The sequence below is a fragment of the Pleurodeles waltl genome, chromosome 6, assembly GCF_031143425.1.
Source record: "Pleurodeles waltl isolate 20211129_DDA chromosome 6, aPleWal1.hap1.20221129, whole genome shotgun sequence".
Lineage (NCBI taxonomy): Eukaryota > Metazoa > Chordata > Amphibia > Caudata > Salamandridae > Pleurodeles > Pleurodeles waltl.
Window position 1 is genome coordinate 1,550,606,796 of NC_090445.1, and position 27,153 is coordinate 1,550,633,948.

The window sequence follows — 27,153 nt, forward strand, 5'->3', positions numbered from 1 at the left end:
GTGAAGGGCCTATTTTCTTTTGTCTGATTTCAAGAGTGTGGTACCGGACCTATAGCCCCTAAGGGTGTTTTCTTTTCTTCGATCACAATAATCACCCAGGTGACACTAAAGTCTTTTCACTTGCTAGTCTTATCCTTTCTAATTGTAGCTAATGCAATATGGTCCATCCATGAATATGTGTTCTTTCGTATTTATTAGTGATTTTTACAGCCTTGAGAAAGGCCAGAGAAGGGGGCAAAACATGTGTCAGCTGACAAGTTTTATCATAAAGATCATCTTGCAACTGGCTTGTGAAAGAAATATAAGAATCAGGGACTATGAATTATTTTGGTGGATACTAAATATGGACTTATTGCAAGTATCTTTTGGAGTAAAAAGTCACATGACCATTACTTGAGTTTGTACTTAAGTCTTTGGGTTTTGTTGATTAATGGATTGTGAATATATTGACTTTTCAAGGCTACAGCAAGAGTAGGAAGTCATTGCTATTACTTTTTATTAAACACTATTAAGTGCTCCACTATACTAGATCTTCTAATGAATTTGCGCCGCTCTGCTGTTCTGGTGCATTTTACACATTTGCAACATGTGTTTGAATAGCGTTTGAGAACATTCACAAATTGTTCTTAACATATCACTATACAGGGATGTGCGACATAGAACCTTTGTTGCCTATTTTTGTTTGTTGTATAAAGGTGTTTGAAAGGGGGAAGGTTCCTCATTGAAGCGTATACTACCCAAGTATCACTCAGTACCAAGGTGTCTGCTGAGGGGATATGTTTGAATAAAACTGAAGTATTCACCCTGTATGCAGTACTAAGATAAGGAGCTAATGTTGTATGAAAGTGTACTATAGAGATTGTGTACTCTGTTAAATGGGAAAACAGAGAGCATAGTGTTTCTGTTATACCTTCTACATAGAGCCTTCATATACTTGTAGTGATTTGTTACTTCAGAAACTGCTTTTTGCAAATCTCATTATGAACTCTGTTTACTGACCAAAAAGGTGTTTGCAGAGAGCTCAGTTCCTCACTAAAGCTTTTCACACTCATCCATGTCTCTTTTGACGCTAGAGAGGCTGCGCTTAGTAAACCTAACCATAGACTCTGTTCACTCAGAGAAAAGGTCTTAGCACAGTGATGAGTTGCTCACTAATGCTTTTAACACCCAGCTTTTTCCCCATAGAGAGGTGTTAGTAGAGAGGACCTGTTGTCAGGAGTCACTCTGTATGGAGTTGTATGAGACATAGTTAGCCTTTCATCAAACTTTACCATATAGAATCCCAGTCTTTCATCATACTCTATCATACATAATGTACAACCTCTTAAAATGTGCTAACACAAGGCCAAGTTTTTCTCTGAAGCCTTCTATACATACCCTTTACTCTGTACCGAGTTGTCTTAAGAGATGTAGCAGTTAGCAAACCCATACGTGCACCCCATCCAAACAGAGAAAAGGTCTTTGCACAGTAGTGAGTTTCTCAGTAAAGCGTTACACACCCAGTCTTCACCCAGTAGACAGGTCTTAGCACAGAGGCCATGTTGGTATAAAACTAAAGCAATCACTCTGTATATAGTTGTAAGACAAGGAGCCAGTTTCTCCTGTAATTCTATCATGGAGAATCTGCATTATTTTATAATAAAATAACACAAGGTCTAGCTTTTTTTGCTAAATCCTTGTACACACATAATTTACTGTGTCAATACAGAAGCTACTTTACTTAACCTAAACAGACACCTTGTTGGCACACAGAAATAGGAGGTCATTATGAACATGGCGGGAAAGACTGCTGAACGCCGTGTCGGCGGTGAAAAGAATCCCGCCGTTGGCGGTGAATGCAAACCCGCCATATAATGAACGAAATCCCAACCCAGCCAAAAATTCCCAGACCACCACTCCCCACCATGACTCTGTCGGTGGGAATCCCGGCCACCCCACCACCGCCAAGCACACCCACATCCCGCTCTCCAAATAATGATGCACAATTCACCTCGACAGACAGTGGAGGCCGGACGACCATTGGCAGGCTGCGACCGCCACGGGCGGCAAGTGGACTCAACAGAAACAAGTGCACACATTGGACAGGCGTATCACGCACACTCCTGACACACATGTAGAACCCCATAAAACACCCCCAGACACACCCCACGATCCCTTGGAAGGAAACCAGGACAAGAAGACGGAGAGCACCAGAGCCAGACAGCGTACGCCAGCATACAGTAGATGCACATCGAACCACAGAAGACCACCCTTATTTCATCCCCAGTCCCGACGCCATCCACCACACTCACCATGTCCCCCCAAAGATCCTGAAGGTGGAGCCACAAATATTCGGTGCCGAGGTGCAGCACACACCCATCGCCCGGAAAATGGAGCTGTGGCAGACCATTGTGAACAGGGTGAATGCAGTGGGACACCATCCACGCACCAGGGATGACATCCGCAAGAGATGGAACGACCTGCTGGGGAAGGTCAGGGCTATGGCATCTAGGCACCACATCGCAGTGCAGAAGACTGGGGGAGGACCTCCACCAACACCACCCGACTACACCGACTTGGAGGAAAAGGTACTCGCCATCCTGCACCCAGAGGGACTCACTAGAGGAATGGACTTGGGTAAGTCATCTACAATTACCCAATATACCCCACAGCTGCAATGCATGCACCACCCTACCCTACCCAAACCCACCTGGACTTACACCCCACCCAGCCATTATCCACTACATCCACCCCCCTGCATGACCTACAACCTACTAACAGGCCCACATCACTCCCACTTTGCACAGCCACCCACCCCTGCACGTACCCACAATGGAACAATACTCCCCACCACAATGCAACCCCACCACTGGCACTAAATGCAATGTCAACCTCACAAACCCTGGAAGGCCACAGAAAGTAACATCAGCACAAAATAGCACAATCCTGTACACCTCAAACCTACATGCATATGTAACAGATATGTCTATGTCCCCCAACAGGCGCCACCACCGATGCAACCCTAAGGGACGGGACAAGGAGTGCCACTGCCCTCCATGGAGTCAGAGGCACCTCACAAGACCTTGGCGAAGGATCCCTGGACACTGATGAGCAGGTAGGCCCCTCACACAGTCCTGGATTCTCACCATGCAGCAGTCCCACCCAGGAAACCACTGTCACCCCTAACACCCAGTCAAGACCAGCAGCCCAGGGCAGTCGTACCCACACCAGTGTACCCAGGGCACAGACTGGTGGAACATCGCTACAGAAGCCACAGTCTCCCACTAACAACATGCAGGAAGGCGAGGACCCCAGTACAAGTGGCACTGCCAGACCTGTGCAGGGGACACAGGCACAGGGGGCTAGGGCAAGTTCAAGGGTCCATGTGGGCCATGTGGGAGGCCACAGGATGGATGCAGCAGCCCAGGGCGTTATTTCTGAGGTATTGGGGGCCCACCAACATACCCAAGACAGGTTGGCACAGATTGTGTCCAACTTGGAGCAAAGTCAGAGGATGCAGCAGCAACAATATCAACAGGCCATGGAGCAGTGGCAAGAGCACAATGCCACAATGGCCACCATAGCTGGAGCACTGCTGCAGTTGGTCAAATACCAGTCTGACACCCACACCGGACAATAGGCCCCCACAACAGCCCTGGACAACCAGCATCAGATGGCCCAGGCAGCAGAAACATCCCAGGAAATACTCTCCCAGGAAACCCAAGGGTCAACCATGCCACCCCAAGAAGCTCCACAGCATGCGCCCAAACGTACTCTTAGGCCAAGATATGGCACTAGAAACCCAGCTAAGAACAAGGTCCTCTCCAACAATTGACTATGCTACTAATGCAAAGCAACAATCCCACCCATTCACCAACAACACTTAGCTGGGGGCAATTTGAAGTACAGTTCCACAAAATGGACCCATCAATACCATCCAACAATGCTGCCACCAACTTGATTTTGAGGAACGCCAACCCTTACCACTACCATCACTGTATATAGCACACTTTAACTCACTTCTACCAATAAAACACATTTCACACCTGTAACACTGTCCCCTGTCTTAAATTGTGAACAAAGTAGAGTATGGATGCAAGTGGCAGAGAACAACTTTAATGTCAAGTTGTGCATGATGGTAGTCCTGTGTGCCCAAATGGTGGCAAGGAGGGAATGCATATATTTCGAGTTAGTACTGTCGCGTTGGCTCTCATTATCCTAAATGAGACTACTGGATTTCTAGGCAGCAGGATCGATAACGGTGTGGGGGACTGAGTCTGACCCACGTGTAAGGAACTCTGTCACCCTAAATCCGTTTTTTGCTCCGGCTAACTAGCAGTGCCTCATTTCTCCCACGGGGAAGAAATGATTGGGCAGCCGAGCGCATGACATCTTTGGAACTTCTCAGGGAAGTCGTGGTCACTCAGATCCAAACCAACTCTCTCATTTACAATATGATCTCATATACAAATGACAAAGACAGTATAAGATTTATATAATGTTTTAATAAAACAACTGTATTTTAGATAATAAGGCGTGAGCCGCAATAACCAGAACAATACAACACAGTAGGATTGAAATAGTCACCAGGACAGTAAAACATAAGAACAAAGCTATCGTAGTGCCTAACAGTTTCTACTCTCCCTCTGCTTGTTCTATTTAGAGCACAGTATGTTAAGCTTCTAGCTTGCCTTTCCGAATCACTGGGGAGACATCAGCCTTCATACCTGAGCAAAGGCCTGTGATCTGGTTCAGCATCTGCAATGAGGCAGTCAGCGTCTAGTTGTGGTTCCCTGGTCGGAATCTCCCTCTTGCGTGTATTGGGACAAGGAAGTGATTTTATAACTAACATGTCAGTGTGATCACAAAATGTCCCTACGCAGGAATGCCAAGTCTAAACTCCTACCACGTCTATCGGCAATGTACCAGACTGTATCCTTGACCGAAGCACAGAGTGAATGTGTTATGGAGAACTCCAGTGCTGAAGTAGGCAAAACAGTGTGATATAAATAAAAAACAAAACTGTAGAACTGGCTATTTGAAAAATAACAGTACGAAGCCTAATAAAAAGCATTTAGGGCAAAGTGCACAGAGGCTCTAAGCTGCCAGCAAATGAATAAAATACACCCAGGGCAAAGTGCACAAAGGAATAAAGCCTGAAGCTAACGCGCAAAGGATACGTAAAACCAACCAAACTACAGTACCATGCAGAGGTGGTCCATGTATCGCCTTTCATGAGCAACCCCCACTATATGACAGAGCACACTGACAGTATTAGTCACTAACCCCAATGACAGGCTTAACTCCCACACAGTTATTGGAAGTAGAGTTGTATCAGTTGGTTCCTGGAATTGACATCTTCTCCTTCCTCATCATCACCATCACTCTCCTCACCTCTCTGAGGTAGCTGATCAGGACCTATAGCACCCTCCACCTCCAGGAGGGGGATAGAATGTCTCACTGCCACGTTGTGTAGCATGCAGCAGGCTGTCACTATTCTACACACCTTATCAGGCCCATAGGCCAGGGAACCCCCAGAGATATGTAGACACCGGAATCTAGCCTTCAGGAGACCTATAGTTTACTCTATTACCCTCCTAGTGCGTCCATGTGCCTCATTGTAATTCCTCTCTGTATCCGTCCTGGGATTCCTCACTGGTGTCAGGAGCCAACGCAAGTTTGGATGGCCAGAATCACCTACAAAATGGTGCAATACAGACTCGTCATTGTTATGTCCCTTAGTCAGACAGTCTGGTTTTCTGCAATGTGTCAGTTAGTGACAGGCAAACTTACCTATGATCCACCCTCTGTCCTCCTGTAGTTGTTCCATTTTCTGTGGCACACTACTGTTTCTCAACACAAATGAATCATGGACTGAAACTGGAAACATGGCATTCACATGAGTAATGTACTGTTCTGCAATAAATACCAATTGAATGTTCATGGAGTGAAAGTTCTTCCTGTTTCTGTACACCTGTTCACTCACTCTTGGGGGGATGATAGCTATGTGTGTGCCATCGATGGCACCTATGACATGGGGAATGTTGGCAAAGGCATAGAAGTCATACTTGATGGCAGGGAGGTCAGTACTTTGGGAAACCGCACATAAGATTGCAGATGTTGTACAAATGCATTCAGAAATATTGTCAGTACCATGCTGAACATTGGCTGTGAAAAACCAGCACCCATCCCCACTGTCACTTGAAATGAGCCTGTGGCCAGGAAATGGAGTGCAGAGAGCACCTGCACCTCAGTTGGAATGGCATGCTGATTACGATTTCCCGGAGTTAGTGCAGGATCCAGTAATGCACAAGGTCCTGAATAGTTGCACGTGTGAGGCTGTAAGTGATTATGATCTGACGCTCCACCATGGTCCCCATATGCACAAGTGAGCTGTACGCCGATGGTGCCCTTCCTCGCCACAAGGGTCGGTACCTCTGAGGGGTTACAAAAAGGAGTCATTAAGACACATTCATATGCACACTTCTCATCATTTGTGCACTGCATTGTTCATTGTAGTGTCTCAACAATAACTGCTACCTGACAGATATACATGTACATCACAAGGTGGGAACAGAGTAATTCATGTGTGCTACTGTACGGAATGGACAGAGGCCTAGGTGCTTCATGTGACGAGTAGGGCCTGCATTGTGAGTAGTAGGAAATTCTAGATGCGTAGGTGATGGCAAAATGTATGCCGACTGTAGATCTGCCCCTTCGTTGTGGAAGTGACCTCATACTGCTAGCGGTTGGCGTCACAGCGTAAGGCGGTGTTGACCGCTGTTCGCACCCTCATTGGCTAACATGAATGCCAATGGGGAATCCCAGCATATCATGATCGCCGCCAGCGGTGACGGTGCATACCGCTGCAGAACGTACGCGCGTTCATTATCGTTTGATCACTTGACTCCCTGATCTTGGGCGGACAGGTACTCCACTCTGTGTACTGCTGTGGCCTGCCTCTGGCTATGGATGTGCCACTTGGTGCAGGGGAAAGGGCCCCAGCCTTCACCCAGGAAGAACTGGAGAAGCTAGTGGATGGGGTCCTGCCCCTGTACGTGAAACTGTACGGACAGCCAGAGGTACAGGTGAGTCTGGGTTTGGAGTGCACTGTGTGTGTAATGGATGGTGTGGATTGGACATATGTGTACACCTCTGAGCCTGCATGGGCCATGGTGCATGGCATTCTGCGTGCGACTATCTGGATGTCTGAGAGTACTGTCCGTCCCATAGTGGATGATTAGCCAGCTGTTCCTATCGTGCAAATGCCTGACCTCTGTGTTCCATTTCTGTGTCACCATTCTAGGTCAGCGCCCCCCAGAAGAGGGCACATTGGCATGCCATCGCTAAGGAGGTGCGGACCCTGAGGTTCTACAACCGGCAGAGCACCCACTGTCGAAAGAGGTGGGAGGACCTGCGGCGCTGGGCGCAAAAGATCAGTGAAGCCAAGCTGGGGAAGTCCTCCCAACGTCGACGGGGTGCCCGTCGGGCACTGACCCCTCTCATGCGACGGATCCTGGCGGTGGCGTACCCAGACCTGGATGGGCGCTTGAAGGCTGCACAGCAGTCACAAGGGGTGAGTACTCATTGACCATACTTCAGTCTGGAAGAATGGCTGGGTGTGCAATAGGGCTCATGCTGCTTAGAGGCAGGGAATTTGACTGGTGACCATCTACTGTATGTTCCCCAAATGGTGTAGGGGTGTCCCTGTCAGGTTTCACCTACTTCTGCTCCTAAAGTATTTCAGGGGATGGGTGTAGAGCAGTATTCTGGTCAGTAGTCAATGGCATGGCCAGGGGCATGGTGTACGATGCTACCTGTTGGGTGTGTTTGCTGGGTAGGTGTATGTCTGGCCATTCTGTACCTGCATTCAGCTATTTACAAGTGTCTCTCCTGTTTTGTCTCCCCATCCCTGTTCTCTTGTGTTGGTTTGGTACAGCATCAGGCGAAGGAGCTGAGGCACCGGGACGTGGAGAGGCAGTGGCCCACGGATTCTGCGAGGCAGAGACAATGGACGCCCAGGGGACCAGTGGGTGGGAGGGCGAGGGGACTTCCACGGGGGAGGCTATTACCACAGGGGGTAGTGACTCAGAGACCTCCTCTGATGGGGGTCCCCCGGCGGTGGCAGACCCTAGTGCACACACCTTCTACTGTGAGATCTTCCGCCACCCCCCATACCATCACCGCCCCCCCCCCTCTGCTCCCCACCGAGTAGTCCATGCCCACCCCTACAGAAAGGTGGGTGTCTCCTTCGCCCCGGGCACCACCTCCCCTGCCCCAGTCAGCCCTGCTGCCCTCACAGAGGAGGCTATTGACCTCCTGAGAACCATCTCTGTAGGGCAGACAACCATCGTCAATGCCATCCAGGAGCTAGCATCAGAGGTGCAGCAGACAAATGCCTATCTGGACGGCATTTGCGGTGCCGTGTCTGCCCTAAAGAGATCTTTTCAGGCTCTGACATCCTCTCGGATGGCAGCCAGTTTCCCTGGCCATTCCGTCCCGCCTCCAACCTCCTCTACCCCTCCGAGCACCCCAATCCCTTCACCCGTCCAAAGCACACATTCAGACACGCTGACAGGCACCTCAACACACAAGAAGCACACTTCTAAACACAAGCACCACACATCCCACCACAAGCATTCACACAGCCAATAGACAACTGCACACACAACAACGTCCACTTCCCCCAGTGTGTCCACCTCTTCCGCCTACCTGTCTGTCCCCTCTACATCCACACCCTCATGCACTGCACCTTCACTCACTGTTACTGCTCCTCTTCCTGCACTCACCACAATAGCAGACAGCCATACATGCACCCCATGCACCACACCTGCACTGACCACCTCTACTGTAGTTGACACATGCAGCACACTCACACAACATACATCCACACTAGCTGTCTGTCTTCTCCCTGTGTCCACCCCCCACCTCCCAAGACACACAAACGCACCAAGACACCCACCCATCAGACATCCACCACACCACAGCATACTGAGCAGTCACCTGCACCCACTACACGCACCCCTACACGCTATACATCCACTACCTCTGCCTCCACTCCCACGCCCTCATCCACGCCCACCCCAATTTCAACCCAAAAACTTTTCCTCTCCTGTGCTGACCTCTTCCAACCCACTGGCCCACCCTGGCTTGTCCCCAAACGAGCCCACCTCCTTGCCCTTTCCGCTCCTTTCGCATCACAGCTCACCCCGGTCCGCCATTCACATTCCTGTGCCCCTTCCCCAGAGAAGAAGAAGGCCCAGACAGACCCTAGGCCATCCTGCTCCACCCGAGCCAAACAGCCCCCACCCACTTCAAAGGAGAAGCCCACCACCCTCTACAAGAAAGTGAAAGGCCCACCCCCATCGAAAATCCCCACCCCCACCACCCCCTGCCCCCCTTCCTTGAGGGGCCTGGATTCCCATATGGTGCCCCATAATGTGGAGTACCCAGCACTTGTGGGAGTCAGGTGCGGCCCGTTGAGGCCCATGACAATTGTGTTATTACGGACTGGCCATTGGCCCTGTTTGCACTGTTTGGCTCAGTGAGCTCCTTAATAAAGATTCTGTGTGGCCTGTGTTTGGGCTGCACGCCGTTAAACCCTGGTGTTTTACTTTTTTATGGGTGTGGGGCTTTTGTATTTACTATGGTCAGGTTGAATTAGCTCTGTGTCGGGTAAGTACCTCTTGCTGTGGGGTGTATGACTTGTGCTGCTGTGAAGGGTTGGGGGGGCGTTGCAGGGTGGGTGGAGTGGGTGGATATGTAACTGTGCCCTTTCCTCCCTTGTTTCGTAGGTTGCGGTACTTACCGTCGTCGTCTTCGTCAGCGTTCTCGGTCGTGGAGGTATATGGCAAGGAGCAGGGCTGGCATGATCTGCAGCTCTCTATCCATGGCTGCCGCAGCGCGTTCTGTGGGACTCCGGTGCATGGTTCCTTATATTTGGTTAATTTCTGCTTGGCTTTGTGTGGCGGTGGTTCCTGCCCCGGAACTGGCGGCGGAATGGTGGTTCATTATTTGATGGACGGGTTGGGCCTTTCTGACGTCCGGTGGGCGGACTCTGCCGTCATCGGCGGGACTCCTCTCCTGGCGGTGGGTGGTTCGTTTGGATCATTATTTGGCGGTCTGGACCACTCCTCTGTTGGCAGTTTCTACCTCCACCGCCGGCGGAGCGGAATGGACCGCCATGTTCCTAATGAGGGCCATAATTTTTGCAGAGGGGTGACTTCCACAGAAAAGTCTCTCACACCCACCCTTCACCGTGTAGAGCAATGTTAGTAGACAGGTCATGTAGTCATTAAACTGAAGCATTCATCCTTTATAGCACTGTAAGAAAAGGAGCCCTTGTGCAGTACGGATGTATTCACTAAAGCCTTCAACACTCAGCTTTTATCCTGTAAAGAGGTGTTACTAGATGGGTCACGTTGTTGTAAAACTAAAGTATTAACCATGTATAGAGTTGCAGGACAAGGAGCCGTTGTCATGGAACTTACTGTAGAGAATCAGCAATCTGTTATGAGACTACACATGGGCTAGTTTTTCTCCAAACATTCTACACATAGTTTCCACTGTGTACAGAGCTGTCACTACAGAAGCAGCTATAAACAAATACAACCATACAGCCTGCTGACACACAGAAAAGGTCTTTAGAAAATGGTGAATTTCTCAGTGAAACCTTTCACTCTCAGCCTTCACCCTGTAGAGAGATCTCAGCTGAGAGGCTGTGTTGGTACAAAACTAAAGCATTTACCCTATACAGTGTAATAAGACAAGGATCCAGGCTCCTGTGAAAGTCTAACATGGAGAATCTGCACTCTCTTATAATATGTTAACACAGGGTCTAGCCTTTGTCTAAATCGTTTCCAACATACTGTATTCGGTGTTCAGAGCTGTTAGTACAGAAGCTTGGTTTACTAAACCCAAACATACACCCTATTGACACAGAAAAGGTCTTTCCAGAGGGATAGGTTCATCAGAATAGCCTTATAAGTTCAGCCTTTACACTGTAGTGATATCTCGGCAGAGAGTCCAAGTTATCATAAAACTGAAGTATTCTCCCCATATAGTGGTGTAAGAAAATGCAAAAGGAACTAGTCATACAGAATCTGCGCCCATTGCATAACACATCTAGGCCCCGATTTATACTTTTTGGTGCAAAACTGCACCAACTCAGTTTTGCACCAAAAAGTTTAGCACCAGCTTGCACCATTTCTTTGCACCAGCCTGGCACCATTTTTTGCACCAAAAAATGACATTAGGCATGTTAGAGTAAAAGAAATGACTCTAACCTGCCTAGAGTAATTTTCTGATGCAAAACCACCCATACCATATGACCTCTGTCTTAGAAAATACAGGAGTCATGCCCACCACCCCACTGGCCAGCACAGGGGACCAGGCTCCCCTGGGCATGGCCATTGCACTCAGTGCCATGTGGGGGGGGGGGCATTTCAAGGCCCCCAAAGGCACTTTGAAAAGTAAAATAAAATACTTATCTGTACTTACCTGTACTTATGTGGGACGGGGTCCCCTATCCTCCGCTGCTCCTCTGGTGTGGGTGTCCCTGGGGCATGGGGAGGGTACCTGTGGGCTTATTCCATGGTGTTCCACCATGGAAATAGGCCCACAGGTCCCCTAATGCCTGCCCTGACCCAGGCATTAAAAAATGGGGCAAATCAAGCTTTGCACCATTTTTTGACCCCTCCTCCCTCCTGTACACCAATTTTGCAAAGGAGTATAAATATGGCGTTAAGGCCATGGGGTCATTTTTCCCCAAAATTACTTTAACTCCGTAAATTTGGCGCTGGACGGGTCTGGCGCCAAAATATAGATATGAAGATAGTTTTGCACCAAATTAGAGTTTTAAAAAAATTATGCTAATTCAGTGCAAACAGAGTATAAATATGCCCCCTAGTGTTTCTCTGAATCCTTCAAATTAGCCTTTACTATGGTCAGAGCTGCAAGTACAGAAGGTATGTAACCAAATAATAAACGTTGTTAACACACAGAAAAAGTATTTGCACAGTGATGATCTCTTCAGTAAAGCCCACCACACCCACCTTTCACCTTGTAGAAAAGTCTCAGAGAAGGGACCATGTTGGTATAAAAGTGAAACATAAACCATGTATAGAGTTATAGGACAAGAAACCACACTCTTGAAACTCTACCATAGAGAATCTGTACCCATCTGTGTCCATAATCTACCTTCATATATCAGGGACACCAAGGATTTACTTTGCAAGGTCGCAGATTTCGAATGGACGGAGGGACATTACTTAGTTACCTTGGATGTCACTTCTTTGTACACTAGCATTCCTAGAACAGAGGGCTTGCTAGCCATTCAACATTATCTTGATACTAGAGAGGCCTCTCTACTCGAACACACAAGCATGTTGTTGGACCTTATAGGCACGGTCTTAGATAATAACATCTTTATGCATAATGGGTGCTGGTATCGTCAAATACAAGGAGTGGCTATGGGGGCTACATTTTCTCCATCTTATGCTAACCTTTATATGGGGTACCTGGAAAAAAACACATGTGTGGCAATTCTGTCCTCCCATTTTGACACAACACATCTTGTATTGGGGAAGATACATTGATGATATTTTGGTCTTCTGGTCGGGAGATGCACATTCATTGGTACTCTTCATTCAACATCTCAATGCGAATACTTTCAACATTAGTTTTACACATGAAGCCAGCCAGTCTTCCATAAATTTCCTGGATCTTACACTCTATATTGAAAATGGGAAGATTTGCACCAAACTATTCAGGAAACCCACAGCATGTAATGCGATTTTACATGCTACAAGCTCACACCTCAGGTAAAATCTGTCCCTTTTGGGGAATTGACTATGATTCGTCAAAATTGTAGTGAAGACCAGGTTTTTCAGGAGGAATTGCATAACATGGAACTACGATTTAGCCATAGGGTTTATCACCCACATATCTTGAAAGAGGCCAGTAATAAGATTAAGAAAATCAAACGTCCTGACCTCCTTATTAGTTCCAAAAAAGATAAGACACACAAGCAACTCTCTCTCATTATAAATCCTAGTGCACTTAGTTCTCAGATTTTCAAAACTATACGTAAATATTGGCCGCTATTATTAACAGATAACATACTAAGGAGCAGCTTGACAACAGGACCAAGCATCATTTATAAGAGAGGACTAACCTTACGGGACCACCTATGCCATAGCTTTATTCCATCTGCTAATAATGACACCTGGTTGCCCAAACCCCCACCAGGTACATACAAGTGTGGCCATTGCAACAATTGTGGTTACATCAAGGACAAAACAGTATGGTTCCAATACAACACACATGTCACACACAGAATTAAGCATTTCATCAATTGTAATACGAATTTTGTTGTGTATTGTATTGTTTGTACCTGTGGTCCCATCTTTGTTGGAAGCACTATCCGGCATCTGAAAGAAAGAATACAGGAACATCTGAGAGCCATCCGGTCTTCTAATATAAATTACCCTTTTGCCACACACTACAATGAGGTACATGGACAAAGAGAAGTCTTGGATATTGTGATACATGGAACTGACTCATTAAATAAACCACTGAGAGGTGGAAGTAGGACGCTGGCCTTGAGACGCCTTGAGAGCAGGTGGATCATTAAACTAAGGGCTGTGGAACAGGGCCTGAATGTTCATAAGGACTTACATATGTTCCTATAGTGTTATGTTTCTGTCTCCCTACATCTTTGGCCTTGGTTACCCGCACGTCTATTTGTTCTTAGTGGATATGCCCGACAATTGGTGAATTTATATCCACATCTTTTCGAGTACCTATACCTAATATCTAGATGTCATAATACACAGGACTGACTAGGCGCCTTGTGGCTGATGTTTATGTGTATCGCTGTCATAATAATGCATAAATAAGGCTTGCTCCCATTAGGGCTAGCTACTACACGCCATATGGTACAAAGATGAAGAAAATTCGGGCTGTTCCTGCATACATATGGATGTATCCTGATCTCATAAGCTACTTACTTTAACTGTGTGCCTTTTTACATATGCATCTCTTTCTGCCTTTACCTTACTGTATACTTACATTATTCACATTTGGGCTTCATCCACTTTGCACGTGGTTCTATGTATATATTTGGTTTCCACTTCTCCATGTCCTTATACTAATGTTAATACTGGACCTCCCTTTTAATTACAATACTATTATATTTCCACATCAAGGTTTATATAGCAACACTTTGCTATGCACTTGCTGATAGTTTAAATTTGTTTTCTAGTTGTTCATTTTCCTTCCTCCTTGAACGGTATTGTCCTAATCTGCACTTTACATACCGTTTATGTACTGCATCGATCAAGCAGTATCAGTTAGATTGCCTAAGATGGACCCCACAGTTTCTTTTTGGCTCCGTGCACTCCCTTTCCTTTTTTAATATAGTCCGTCGTTTATTTTTAGCCTTTCCCATATATGTGGTAACTCGGCGTGGCGCTGTGTTATTCTGTATACACACCGCGCGTACACCGTTTGTTGTCTTTTCCTGACTCTCGGGAGCTTGAGAGGACAGGTAAGGGCCTTCTTGACTTTCTGCAGTTGCTTGTATGGCTCGTTTCTTTTTGCCCGTATTTTACGGGCTGGGAAGTTTATTTGCACATAATTTTTAAACATATAGGAGCATTACTTGTTTGCGTTGCTCACTTGTTCTCTGATACAGGAACATTATTATGCCGTTTACTTTCCATGTCACCTTATCTGGTGTGAGTTAGGCATGGATATAGTTCATGATTACCTGCTGATTATATTTTCTTTCAAAATTACCATAACCATTACTCTTGTAGCCCTTCTGCTACATAGCGTGTTTTGACCCTCTTATAGGCTAGCTGTTTGAGAACATAAGTGTTGTTAAAGTAGATCCACTACTTAGGAGTTCTTCCTGACGTATAGATATCGGTTTTTGGGGCTGTACTACTTCTGTGTAACCTTTGAATGGATTGGAATTAAAATTCCATTCCCTTAGCTGCACTTAAATTTATACTATATATTCGTATATATATTTTTTTCTTTTGTGTTAGATACTCTTCCCTTTCATGTTGCTGATTCCTGTGCTCGGTTTGTGGTGGGTTCTGCTCATGGTGGTTTTGTCTGAATTATTTCTTGTCCACAGGTGTTTGGGCTTATCAGGGCCCTGCCATGTACAACTCTTAATACTTCGGATAGTTGGCATATACAGCCTACTCATCATACAGGACCCACTTTTCCTGTTGACTAATGAGACATCATTTGGACTCAGTTATTTATCCAGTTATATGGTATGCTTGGGACAGCTTCCTATTTTTGCACAACTCTTTGTTATGTTTGCACAATATACCCGCTGTACACTCTGGGTCTTTGGTTCATTTAAATATTGGGGGGCTGTCCATTTAGTCCTGACTTAGCATCCTGCCCACATATTCATTTTTATGGTATTTTCTTTGTGCTTCCTGATATTATGGTCGGGCCGTCGCATGTTCTGTATACTTATTATTTTAATTTCTTTAGAAAACGTATTATATTCTCGGTGTGAAGTTAGAATGGCCCACTAAGTTTTCTTCTTCACATAACTGCTAAACATCTGGCTGACATTCTAGGTTCTTATTAACAATTGCACTTTTCCGAATTTCTATTTACATCACTTTGGGAAACTCTTAGGAGCTTTTTATTTCACACCTAGCACGAGACTATCTCAATTCCAGAGTTCTTTGAGCTTTCTATGGTTTTGAAATATTGGAATGTATTTCTTATAGTTTTGCTTACGAAAATAATTTTTTGTACACCGTTTGTGTTTTGTGTATGTTATCCAATATGTATGCGTTATTTGTTGTTTGTAAGAGATACCATCTTTCCCTTGTTTCAGCCTTGAAAAAGTCCTGCTGGACGAAACACATGTTGGCTGTCTCTGAACATTGATGTGTCTATGTTTTTCAACATAAGGAATGAAAACTTTTTGGATTTCTGCATACTGTGGACTTATTATTTGGAGTGCCCTGGTATTTTCTGCTTTCAAGAATCTGTACCCTGTTGACATGTGCCAACACAGGGCCTAGTGTTTCTCTTACTCCTTCTACACAGACCCTCATTCTGTTCAGAATGCCCCTAAGAGGATGCTCTTAGTAAACTGAACCACACACTCTACTGACACACAGAAAAGGTCTTTATAAGGGGTGGGTTCTTCACTAAAGCCTTTCATACCTACCCTTTACCCTGTAGAGAGCTATTTTGCATAGGATTATGAATAAAGTAATCTGAAATATTCTGGTTTTTTTTTTACTGATATAAATAGCATGTTTTTTTTGTTTGTTCATGTAGGTCTTTGAAACAGGTAAAGATGCCAATGAAAGTGCAGAAGAAGCACACCTGATACAGACAAGTCTCAAGAGTTGCAGGACAGAGAAAACATTGAAAAGAGGGTAAAAAAAGATTTAAGTCCGGTAAGAGCACATAGGGGGTCATTACAAGCTAGCTTGGCGGGCGGAAGCTGTAACCGCCGTGCGGCCGCCAATGCGGCCGCACTCCTGCGGTCCCCATTACAACATCCCCGCTGGGCCGGCGGGCGCAAACCTAGTTTACGCCTGCCCGCCCAGCGGGGATGCGGCCGCAACATAGGAGCCGGCTCCTAATGGAGCCGGCGGTGTTGCGGCCGTGCGACGGGTGCTGTAGCACCCGTCGCGCTTTTCACTGTCTGCTGTGCAGACAGTGAAAAGCTGCACGGGCCCTGTTAGGGGGCCCCGGGACTCCCCTTACCACCAGCCTCTTCCTGGCGGTGCAAACCGCCAGAAACAGGTGGCGGTAGGGGAGTCATAATCCCCAGGGCAGCGCAGCTTGAAACCGCTAGCCCCGGCGGTGTGACCGCTGCGCTACCGCCGCGGTCAAAATATGGGTCTCTGTACCGCCAGCCTGTTGGCGGTACGGACGCCACTTTAGCCCTGGCGGAAATGACCCCCATAGTCTTTTACAAAAAAAAATACTATCATCATATAACCTTGTCATGCAGATGTAAGTAGTAATGAAGATGTGTTAAAGTCTAAGAATACATTTTCTTCTTTTTTCAAAAAACTAAATAACAGAAAAGGGACTAATCAACAAATTAGATTCAAGATGAAGAAATTCAAAGAACTTCATCAAGGGTTCTTCCGTAAAAGAACATTGTCAACTATTTTGGGGAACATGAAGACAGTGAAAAGGAGAAACACATTACATCAGCAGAAGGATTTTGTTGAGAGTCTAATAGAGAAGACATTGGTGTTAAAGAGAAAACTATTTATTTTCATTTTAAGCAGAATGGCATTTAGATAAACTGGTTAATTCACTTAAAAAGTAATGTTGTGAAAAGGTGCAAGTTAATAAAACAAACCTTTGCACTATTTTCCAGGGAGAATGGAAACACACTCCCAGTATTGAGGCATTTTTTAATGAGGAAAGTTGTTTACAGGAAAATGAATTAGTGTTTGGAATTGATACAGACGTGCAAGCATATGAAATTAATGAATGTACATCAATTGAGAAAGAAAAGTTAGTACCTAGAAATATGGAAGGAAATGTATCCAATGATGTTTTAGGTTAAGATCCCCGACATCCAGTGTTTGAGTGGAAATGCAGGAAAATTGACAAGACAGAGGGGGTCATTCCGACCCTGGCGGGTCCGTGAACGACGGAAAGCACCGCCAACAGGCTTCCCGCCGGAATACCCCTGGCTGGGCTGAACCTCCATGGCGGCGCTGCAAGCAGCGCCGCCATGGGGATTCCGACCCCCTTCCCGCCACCCTGTTTCTGGCGGTTTTTACCGCCAGGAACAGGATGGCGGGAACGGGTGTCGTGGGGCCCCTGGGGGCCCCTGCACTGCCCATGCCACAGGCATGGGCAGTGCAGGGGCCCCCTCACAGGGCCCCAGCATGATTTTCACTGTCTGCCTAGCAGACAGTGAAAATCGCGACGGGTGCAACTGCACCCGTCGCACCCCTGCACTCGGAGCATTCGGAGCCGGCCTCTGTGTTGCAGGGCCTTTCCCGCTGGGCCGGCGGGCGCTCCTTTGGCGGGTGCCCGCCGGCCCAGCGGGAAAGCCAGAATGGCCTCCGCGGTCTTTTGACCGCAGAGCGGCCAAGTGGCGGCGTAAGTTTGGTGGGCGGCAACTGCCGCCCGCCAAACTCAGAATGACCACCAGAGAGTCTATTTAACTAAGTACATCAGAGGAACTGTGAAATAAAACAATCAAAATACTGCAATATATTAATCCTTGTTGAGGAAGAAGATTGACAACCTTCAAGTGCATTCATTGGCTTGCTTATCTCAGCGGATCTGTGACAGCATTTTTCATCGCATACGGATGTTGCCTGTGCATCACACCAAATGCGTAACCAAGGAAGAAGGTTGTATTTTGTGAGAAGTCGAGCACCCTACCTTCAAAAACTAAACAACACGTTATTAAGAAGTAGTCATTCTGAACTCTCCTGTATCATAGGTGATAATCAGATTTACATACTATGGACCTGAAAGGCCAACTGAAGAGTAGAATTTGCAATTCAAACAATGGTTTAGAAACCTTCAAAAAGGAAGTTGATGCATTTGCTACAACAACTGCAGAAATTCCTGACAAAGTTTATGATGTAGCCGAATCCATTGCAAAGCTCAAGCCGAAGAAAATGATATGTTTGAAAAACGGAAGAGGGTTATCTACAGGGAGTGCAGAATTATTAGGCAAGTTGTATTTTTGAGGATTAATTTTATTATTGAACAACAACCATGTTCTCAATGAACCCAAAAAACTCATTAATATCAAAGCTGAATATTTTTGGAAGTAGTTTTTAGTTTGTTTTTAGTTTTAGCTATGTTAGGGGGATATCTGTGTGTGCAGGTGACTATTACTGTGCATAATTATTAGGCAACTTAACAAAAAAAAATATATACCCATTTCAATTTCAATTATTTATTATTACCAGTGAAACCAATATAACATCTCAACATTCACAAATATACATTTCTGACATTCAAAAACAAAACAAAAACAAATCAGTGACCAATATAGCCACCTTTCTTTGCAAGGACACTCAAAAGCCTGCCATCCATGGATTCTGTCAGTGTTTTGATCTGTTCACCATCAACATTGCGTGCAGCAGCAACCACAGCCTCCCAGACACTGTTCAGAGAGGTGTACTGTTTTCCCTCCTTGTAAATCTCACATTTGATGATGGACCACAGGTTCTCAATGGGGTTCAGATCAGGTGAACAAGGAGGCCATGTCATTAGATTTCCTTCTTTTGTACCCTTTCTTGCCAGCCACGCTGTGGAGTACTTGGACGCGTGTGATGGAGCATTGTCCTGCATGAAAATCATGTTTTTCTTGAAGGATGCAGACTTCTTCCTGTACCACTGCTTGAAGAAGGTGTCTTCCAGGAACTGGCAGTAGGACTGGGAGTTGAGCTTGACTCCATCCTCAACCCGAAAAGGCCCCACAAGCTCATCTTTGATGATACCAGCCCAAACCAGTACTCCACCTCCACCTTGCTGGCGTCTGAGTCGGACTGGAGCTCTCTGCCCTTTACCAATCCAGCCACGGGCCCATCCATCTGGCCCATCAAGACTCACTCTCATTTCATCAGTCCATAAAACCTTAGAAAAATCAGTCTTGAGATATTTCTTGGCCCAGTCTTGACGTTTCAGCTTGTGTGTCTTGTTCAGTGGTGGTCGTCTTTCAGCCTTTCTTACCTTGGCCATGTCTCTGAGTATTACACACCTTGTGCTTTTGGGCACTCCAGTGATGTTGCAGCTCTGAAATATGGCCAAACTGGTGGCAAGTGGCATCGTGGCAGCTGCACGCTTGACTTTTCTCAGTTCATGGGCAGTTATTTTGCACCTTGGTTTTTCCACACGCTTCTTGCGACCCTGTTGACTATTTTGAATGAAACGCTTGATTGTTCGATGATCACGCTTCAGAAGCTTTGCAATTTTAAGAGTGCTGCATCCCTCTGCATGATATCTCACTATTTTTTACTTTTCTGAGCCTGTCAAGTCCTTCTTTTGACCCATTTTGCCAAAGGAAAGGAAGTTGCCTAATAATTATGCACACCTGATATAGGGTGTTGATGTCATTAGACCACACCCCTTCTCATTACAGAGATGCACATCACCTAATATGCTTAATTGGTAGTAGGCTTTCGAGCCTATACAGCTTGGAGTAAGACAACATGCATAAAGAGGATGATGTGGTCAAAATACTCATTTGCCTAATAATTCTGCACTCCCTGTAGTGTGGTTTAAAGTGGCTCTTTATTTAATAGCTGAATATTGGTTTGACTTGTGCATTAGCCAGATTCTCTGTAAATATTGTATTGGCAAACTAGATGATAATGAAATGCCTGCAACATGTGTTCATAACAAATTAGATGTTTTTCACACTCTTCCTGGGCTTCAATACCTAAATGTCTATGAGTGCATTCTCATACAGACAGTGCATCCCTTCCAAGTAATTGTTAGAATGCATAAACTACATACTTCTAAATGATTGAAAAGTCTGAAAGGTATGTTGTATATTTACCTTTGAATATTGATAGAACTTAACATTTAGTGATGTCTGTTGTGTTACAAAAGTCATCAGGACGTGACAGTCTGAGTTTATGAAAGTAAAAGAGTGAAAAAACTAATGTAGAAAGCTGCACCATCACCCAGTTTAAATGTGCAATTGCTGGTATTTCAGAGATTGACTTAAGTGCCTTTTGAATTAAATCACATGTAATTTAGACTTTAGACTAACAGTACATATAGAAACGATGTTGAATTTTTAGTGATTAGTAAATGATTATTGAGTTTAAAAACACATGCAAAGTAAGAAAAATGCACTTCTCTGTTGTATCTAATGAAATGCAGTAACAATACTTTCTGTCTGAAAGGAAATGTATTACTCATAATAATTAAATATTATTATTGCTGAATTTATATCTTTTAATATTATGTGTGTTTTACTAAAATGTATTAATTTAAAGCATTTTATATTTTCTTTTGCATTAGCAGGAGTGAGACCTGTTGAGGCTTGTAACTTGTGATTGAGTTATAAATGTTGATTCATTTCCTAATGTGAGCTTTCTTCTAGGTTATGTTCTCATGAGAAGCTTAGCTAGCTGGTAATAGATTCTATTGTTTAAGTGTTGAGAATGTAGTGTAGCGTCCTTGACAGAAGAACAGTATGAAACATGATCTGGTTCCGTACACAATTGTTTCAAACGTGCGTGGAGTCACACAGATGGAAGATGGTCCCATAACAAACTTGGGAAGAAATTGAACTGTTTCAATTGGAGTCATACGAATAATTCCCATTGGACGATGCTCATTCAACGAGACATGATGGATGCCTTTGAGGAAGCAGGATGGTTTGTGAATTCTAAATTACTGATGAACATTTGAACTTTGGAGCAGTCCCAAGCAGACCTTTGCAGTCCCCAGATGCTGTTCTGAAGCTTGCTGACCCTGAGGCCTTTGCTGAAGAAGATTCCTTGAATGCTGTAGCCTTGGAGAAGTATATCCCTTTCTCAACCATCGCCCTTTTGAAATGCCGTTTTAGATTTAGTAATTTTGTTATCATCCATTCAGAAAACGCTTGACCGAGTTTCTGAGATGCTGACGCTTTCCATTTATTAAAATGTTTTGCGTAATTTAGTTAGTGAACTGCGGTCCGAGATTATCTTTTTCCAAATTATTTTTGCCCTTTTTATGCTTTTTGTTTTTTGTCCGCATGTGTTTCTCCCCATACATGTATTTCTCTGATTTAGTTAGTTGTAAGGTTGACCTGTGCCCAGCCAAAGATTTTGAATCTGCTAATTTGAATTGACCAATAATTGCTAACTTTGAGCAACATATTATCTCCGTGTCTCAGATATTATTGTTGATGTTATGCATTCTTCTTCTTGAAGGCTTAGCTTTATTATATTAGTTCACCTAAATATATTTCGACGCCTTGGGCAACCCTTGGTGATTATGTATCTTTATCTATATGACTTTGAGCTTGTGTTTGTAATAAACCCTTTAACTTTATTCCTGACTGGAGTCTTCCTTCCGTGTCCACATTGGTCATGGTGTTAAAATTCAACGTTGGTGAGCCTTTGATTCTGGTGAAAGATGAAAAATGTTACAGCAGATCTGGTAGCAGAGGTTGGTTTTGTCCTCCTTATTATTATTGATTATTATGATTTGGAACTCCAAAGATGTCCACATGTATAAATTGTACAGAACAGTAAAATAATATAATACAATTCTTGAAGAAAAGAAAAAAATGTAGTCCTTGCCGTTGCATCTTCTAAATGATATAAAAGAATAAAATAAACTCCACCCCTCCCATTCTTTACAATATACTTCACACATTACAACATGACATTCTATATGCAAAGAAAACATACCCTTCCAGTAGTCTCTCATATTACCCTCTCCAAACATAGCATACGTTTATCCTTCATAAACTGGACAAAATCAAGTGAAATGGATCCCCACCAAGGGTGACCAGTGATCAACTCCCTCCCTCCTGTCTTCTGGCCAATCAACACATGCATACAGGAGAAAATTATAATTGCTTAGGCCGTTGGAAGACCCCTCCTCCTTAGTTACTTAAGCGGGTCCTCTGCAATGCACCTACAATTACCATAATGTGTCGTTTCCACCATGGTCCATATGGTATTACCTGACCACAAGGAATCAATATAACTTTAGAAAAGATTGAAAAAATGTAAAAGTCCTAATACCGAATATTTCATTAGGGGGATTATAGAAGGAGTCTAAAGCCTCCCCAGCAGATCTAATATTTAGCTGCAAGTATAGAGGTTTCAACTATATTTTCCGCTGGGCGGCTAGGGCTGTGCAGACAAATAATAAATGCTTGAAATTCTGCACCCCCCATTGGCAGAAGTCACAGGTGTTAGTGGTGCCATCCAATTTAGAGGTTAGTTCCCTGAGTGGCACTCTATCTAGTCTGATTAAGATAAAGAGGAGCCTCACCCCATGGGGGAGATCCCATGTCAGGTAAGACTGAGCCACTTTAGGAGTCACTGACTTGATTAAATTAGTAAGGCCTCTTTCAGAGAGGCACAACTCATGATCCATTATAAAACCTTTGAACCATGTCACCTCCTTCAAGGTCTTTTTGAGAATAATGAGAGGAATCGATATAATAAGGTCCGGGTCGAGCTCTAGCAGCTGGACAGCGCAAGTATAATTTCTGAAAAACCTGGATTTTCATTTCAGACTGTTAAAGATTTCTTTAAAAGCCAGGTTTCTCAGTGCAGATTCCTCGCTATGTGCGAGGCAATGAACCCTCTGGATCACCGCCGCATGGCCCTGCATAAATATATTCTTAATGCCAAATTCTAGCCTTAGAGCTGCCACGAGGCTAAGTTATTACAAGAGGCTAAGCGTCTTAGGGTACGGCCTTCTATCTTATCGAGAAAGTCCCAATTAGCGATATCTACACATTCTATCGCATACAGGAGGGTCGCTGGAATCTTTGCTTGATAAGCGGTCAATAAATGAGAAAAATGGTGCTGACCAACTGCATTAAAGAAAGCCGCTAAGCCTTGTGCTTGAGAAAGAGCCTTGCTGATATTGTTGCAAACATGATCTTGATCGCTAAGAGCGGCCGAGAAGGTTTTACCTAAAAAGCAATATGCGTTTACCCGCTCTAGCTTGTGTTGCCCCAGGAACCAAGAACAAAGAATCTGCTTTTGTCCCATAAGAGAGGAGGACCTTTTTGTCTAGAGAAGAGAGTTAGGATTGACCCCATGTTATTGCCCTGTCCAAAAATTGCCCACCACCCCGTAGTTCGTCCCATGGTCTGTTCCAGAGAGTGATGAAGTTCCACAGTTGCGTCTACAAGTGACAGCTTGCATGAGTATCAGTAGGGTTTTGCGCTTATGATGCTTTTTGCTTGAAGATCGCAGTGAAGTGTGATGTGAAGTTGTAAGGAAATGCCTCCTTGGCATGGTTACCCCCTGACTTTTTGCCTTTGCTGATGCTAAGTTATGACTTGAAAGTGTGCTGGGACCCTGCTAACCAGGCCCCAGCACCAGTGTTCTTTCCCTAAACTGTACCTTGGTCACCACAATCGACACAATCCTCGCACTCAGGTAAGTCCCTTGTAACTGGTAGGGAAGGTCTCTAAGGGCTGCAGCATGTCTTATGCCACCCTAGGGAGCCCTCACTCAGCACATGCACACTGCCTCACAGCTTGTGTGTGCTGGTGGGGAGAAAATGACTAAGTCGACTTGGCACTCCCCTCAGAGTGCCATGCTAACCTCACACTGACTGTGGCATAGGTATGTCACCCCTCTAGCAGGCCTTACAGCCCTAAGGCAGGGTGCACTATACCACATGTGATGGCATATGTGCATGAGCACTATGCCCCTACAGTGTCTAAGCAAAACCTTAGACATTGTAAGTGCAGGGTAGCTATAAGAGTATATGGTCTGGGAGTTTGTCAAACACGAACTCCACAGTTCCATAATGGCTACACTGAAAACTGGGAAGTTTGGTATCAAACTTCTCAGCACAATAAATGCACACTTGTCAACACCAGAGCAGTACGCGCTCTATTGGCGACAAAAATGCAAAAACCCAGCACTCTCAAAACAACGTAATTTATGCATTGTGCTGATATGTTGTGGTTTAACCTTTTGCATTGCAGAGTTCAATCCTGAAAACTTATTTTTAACATGCTTACAAATACTGTTCCTTTGCAATGTATTGCTGCAGGTTTTCAGAGTGTGTTAGGGTGTGGTCCCTTTCCAAGGCCTTCCAGAGACTTTCCCTGCAACATGTCTGGGCGTGGTTCTGGGCGGGGCCAAGACTCTATAAAAGAGAGCCAGCCCAACTCCCAGTGCTCACTATTCAGAGGTCCCGGTGCAGAGCAGCAGCTTCTTCCTGAGCTCCTGTCCCGGCTGCCTATTTGGATCTTCCAGTCTTCTGCCCTTCATCCTTCATTGGTGATCATTGTTCCAGGCATTAAGACGGTGGTTGGACTATCCCGACACCATTATTGAGAATTTTCATATTCTTGGTTTAATTCTTAAATGAGTAACAGATTACTTGCGCGCTACCATTTCTTGACATTTATATGGTAGTTTACAAATAGGCAAGACACACAATTTATTTCATAAAGGTTTGACTTTGTTATTCATTGCGTGCTACCATTTCTTGACATTGGCATGGTGGCTTAAGAATCTGCAAGACGCGTGATTCGTTTTATGGTGTTTAAACATTGTTGTCCATTGCGCGCTACTATTTCTTGACATTTACATGATGTTTTACGAATTGGCAAGACACGCAACTCGTTTCATGAGGATTTAACTTTGTTGTTTATTGCGCGCTACCATTTCTTGACATTTACATGGTGGCTTAAGAATCGGCAAAAGAAGCGCGATTCGTTTCATTGTACTTTGATCTTGTTATTTATTGTGAGCTGTTATTTCTTGACATTTACATCGTGTTTTACGAATCGGCAAGACGCGCGATTCGATTAATGATGATTTGACTTTTATATTCATTGCGTGCTACCATTTCTTGGTATTTTACATGGTGACACTCGAATCGGCAAGACGCACGATTCTCTCCTCGAGTTTAATTCATGTTGTTTATTGTATGCCACTATTCTAAGATATTTATTATGTAATATTCGAGTTGACAAGTTATGTGATTTGTTTCCTGAATCCATATTGTGTTCTTCATGGTGCACAATCCTTTTATGGTGTTTAATATATATATATATATATATATATATATATATATATATATATATATATATATATGCAATATGCGCAATTTGTGTTGAAACATTTTAACAGTACACAGAACGCCAGAGTTTCTAGATGCAATATTGTATGGTCCTAGTATTCATTCTCAAAACAGGATTTATATGACTGGTTTAAATGTTAGTCAGAATGTTTTTCTGATTCTCATGTAAAGGAAAGTACTTGAATAAGAAAGTTTTCATTTAATTCATCTTGATTCCCCTACAGGTATCCGGCCATCTTGAAACTTAGTCATTTTAAACGTAACCCTTAGATTGTTCATGTTTTCAGTCTATTATTGATTTCAGGAGATATAATTTTCTTATTGTGTGTTCTAACCTTTTTCTTACTACAGGTCTCCTTCCCAGCTGTTCCCTTCCTAGTCTCCTCTTCCCCTCTTGAACTCTCTCAGTCTCTGTGATTTATCTATCAGAGTCTTGGAGCTGTTCAGTGGTGGACGTGTTGGGAACGTGCACAGACCCCAAGGATCTGGTGACTCTGACAACACTGATGCCAGTGTGTAATTTATTGTAAAATACACCCAGGGGGCATCTAGGGGGCATCTTAGAGATGCCCCCTGAAACCATACCCGACTTCCAGTGTAGGCTGACGAGTTTCTGCCAGCCTGCCACACACCAGACATGTTGCTGGCCACATGGGGAGAGTGCCTGTGTCACTCTGTGGCCAAGAACAAAGCCTGTAGTGGGTAGAGGTGCTTCTCACCTCCCCATGCAGGAACTGTAACACCTGCTGGTGAGCCTCAAAGGCTCACCCCTTTTGTTACAGTGCCACAGGGCATCTCAACTAGTGGAGATGCCCACCCCTTCGGCCACTGCCCCCACTTTTGGCGGCAAGGCTGGAGGAGATAATTAGAAAAACAAAGAGGAGCCACCCACCAGTCAGGACAGCCCCTAAGGTGTCCTGAGCTGAGGTGACCCTTACTTTTAGAAATCCTCCATCTTGTGAGTGGAGGATTCCCCCAATAGAATTAGGGATGTGCCCCCCCTCCCCACAGGGAGGAGGCAAAAAGAGAGTGTAGCCACCCTCAAGGACTGTAGCCATTGGCTACTGTCCTCCCAGACCTAAACACACCCCTAAATTCAGTATTTAGGGGCACCCCAGAACCTAAGAAACTAGATTCCTGCAACCTTAACAAGAAGAAGGACTGTGACCTGAAGCCCTGCAGTGAAGACGGAGATGACAACTGCTTTGGCCCCAGCCCTACCGGCCTGTCTCCCAACTTCGAAGAAAACAGCAACAGCGACGCATCCAACAGGGACCAGCGACCTCTGAAGCCTCCGAGGACTGCCCTGCAACCAAGGACCAAGAAACTCCCATGAACAGCAGCCCTGTTCAACAACCTGCAACTTTCTTGCAACAAAGAAACAACTTTAAAGAC

The 27,153-nt window shown here is 44.9% G+C and overlaps 1 long non-coding RNA gene across 1 annotated transcript in view; it reads right to left on the bottom strand.

Moving 5' to 3' along the window:
- The window catches only part of LOC138302163 (uncharacterized), a 185,554-nt gene that overhangs the window by 97,919 nt on the left and 60,482 nt on the right, over positions 1-27,153 (bottom strand). The window contains exon 3 of the long non-coding RNA XR_011205318.1: positions 13,373-13,409. This is a non-coding gene — a long non-coding RNA (uncharacterized lncRNA). The remainder of the gene's footprint in view (positions 1-13,372; positions 13,410-27,153) is intronic.